We start from the raw sequence: 2,939 nt of genomic DNA on the forward strand, positions 1-2,939 counted from the left end.
TTTCAACGAATGTTGAAATGATCATCCGTTGAAAGTTACAAAATTCACTTAAATAAAATATACTAAGTGTTTTGTTCAAGTTATTATCAAGTTCACAACATATTCCTAACAAGATGACAACAAAAGATTTACCACAGAATATGGCAATTTGGAATGTCATCATTAAAAATATCTCTCTAATCGAAGGTTTAAAGCATAATCTTCTGAGTGTCAGTCAATTTTATGATATAGGATAAAATGTTGATTTCAGACCAGAAAAGTGTTTAATCGCTTGCAGGAAAGATGAAAAGCTTGCTTTGAAGGGAGTAAGAAAAGGTAATTTATTTGTAGTTGACTTGAATTATACTTGTGATGGGGTGATGAGGTGTTTCTACAGCAAAGCTTCATCATAACAAAGTTGGTTATGGCACAAGAACTCTTTGAATTCAAGATAATGAACTCGCTGGTAAATAGAGATTTAGTGAGAGGTTTACTGATAATTGGATTTTATATCTACTTGGAACGCTTCATTACAAGCTTAAGTTGGTGTTTTGGACTCAAGTTGTTGGTATTTTTGATATATTTTTGTGTTATTACATTTCAGACATCAGTTAACTGAAGAAATGAGCTTTTCAACGAAATATGTGGAAAAGAGCTAAGAATTAGAAGCCTATGCCATTTTTAAGTTGTAGAGAATCTCGTTAGATTCGCGTGGGCAGTTGAATCGGATAATTCTGATGAGCAGAACTCAAGATACGGCCAAAAGAAGAAACTACAGAAAAGTCTAGAAGTCAGGCGCGGCCGCCCCCAAAACCAGCGCGGCCACCCCGCCTTTCTGCCCAAAAACCAGTGCGCCCGCGCTGATTTGAGCGCGGCCGCCCCGCCCTTTTTGCACCAAAAATCCCGATTTTAGTAGAAATTGATGATTTTGAGGGTCCAGGTCCACTAGGGGCTTATATATATTGATAAAAGGACGTTTTTAACAACAAGGAGATGATGGAGAACAATAAGAAGACCTAGAAAGCATGAGACGGCTATAGAGAAGAAGACTTTTATTTTCTTTAGTATAGTTGGTATTTGGATGTTTGTTTTTAATTTATCGTTGAACCCTAGTACTCTTATATTGTTTATTATCATACTTTCATTGGAACCCATGGTGAAGATGAGTTCGATTATGAACTAATTGTTGTCATGGGGTTCTAACGGATTTATCTATGGATTTCAAAAGTTAATTTGTTCCAATATCTTGGTGTGTGGTGATTGATTGATATCCTAGTATTGGTTGTGCTTATTCGTCTTATGTGTGTAGCTAACATATAAGATATGTTATATAATGAATTACACACAAATGGGGGGTGAATGTGTTTTGTATCTTTCTGCTTTTCTAGAATTGTTTACGGTGGTGAACAAAGTAAATTAAATCTTGTAGTGAAATGTGTTAATACCGAAATTTAAAAAGTAAGAACAGTGGACAGTGGACACAGATCTTTCAAAACTCACTTAATTTTATATTAAGATTAAGAATGTTTTGCTAAAAAATTTCTAGGCTCTTTGTTGATAAAGAGCTTAGCTTCTTCCTTGAGAGAATACAAGATTTTCCTGATCTTAATTGTTACAGCTAACAAAGCATCCAGTGTTTACTTTATAGAATAGTAAACACTGGTTATTACACATCATGCAACAACATGTACTAAACCCTATTTTTAGATAATCAAATCTTTCTATTTCTGGTCTAGTGTATCTTGCTAATCTTGCACGCCTGTGACTTTACTTTGCCAGTTAATCTTGGCCTTTGATCTTGCACTCTTCAAGCTGCTTTTTGTAGAATTATCAATCCAACTAATTGGATTGTTTATTGATTTTTAATCTTGGATAATGAACTGGTCTGCACTTTGTACTTTGAGTTTTACCTCAAGGTCTCCAGTTTGATATAAAGAGAACTTGACATCTCGATAAGTATAATGGCTTATCAAGATCTCTCATTACTCTATAGTTGTTTTGACTTGTAGAGATCTCTGAGTTCTCTAAAAGAGAATTTAGCTTGTCGATATCTCTCATATTCATGTCTTCACTTTGGCTTGTCGATATCTCTGAGTTCTCTAGTGACTAATTGACTTGTCGATAACTCAGAGTTCTCTAGTGATATTTGACTTATCGATATATCAGAGTTCTTGTAACACCCCCAGATCCGGGGTAGGGGATCCAGGTTGTCACGAGTTCCATTTCCCTTAATAACACCCAATCTTAATACACAATCAACTACTCTGTACTGTGACCCCACAATAAACACACACACCACAAGTTATAGTCTCAGAGATGAATATCCAAAAATAATCACAAGTCATTTTATTTCACAATTATATGTCAATACACCTTAAAAAGGTTTCTGAATAGATTTAAATTTCTTTGCCATTATTACAATTGATAAAGATACATAAGTCTGGTACATTATTAGTTGAAAACTTAGCCTATTGGTAATTTCTACCTCAGCTACAGCGGCCTCAACGCTTCCAGAAAGCTGCAGAACATTTCCTATCCGCTTGCGAATTGGGAGCTTGGTCCTGTTCATCTTATCTATCTGATGTTGTGTGATGAAAGAAGAAAGCAAGGGTGAGCAGCAAGCCCACCAAAATAATATGTATAATGATTAACAATATATGAGCCTACTCATAATACTCATGAAAGTCTTGGTCAAAAGAAATGAACCAAGTTGATATCTTAATGATTAGTTTCAAAAGTTCATCACATAGATGAGACTACAAGACAAGATTTGAATAGATTCAATCTTTGAATATCATTATAAATAATGAAGTTACGAGATACTTCATTAAGTCCCGACATATATATACACCTATATATATATATATACATTTCCTGAAAACCTCTGTCATGTAAAGTATGAACAGAATTGCAATATCCAATAAATTTGGAAAGGAAAGAATTTTGGCATAAACCTGATA

This window comes from Apium graveolens, chromosome 1 (assembly GCF_009905375.1).
Source record: "Apium graveolens cultivar Ventura chromosome 1, ASM990537v1, whole genome shotgun sequence".
Classification (NCBI taxonomy): Eukaryota; Viridiplantae; Streptophyta; class Magnoliopsida; order Apiales; family Apiaceae; genus Apium; species Apium graveolens.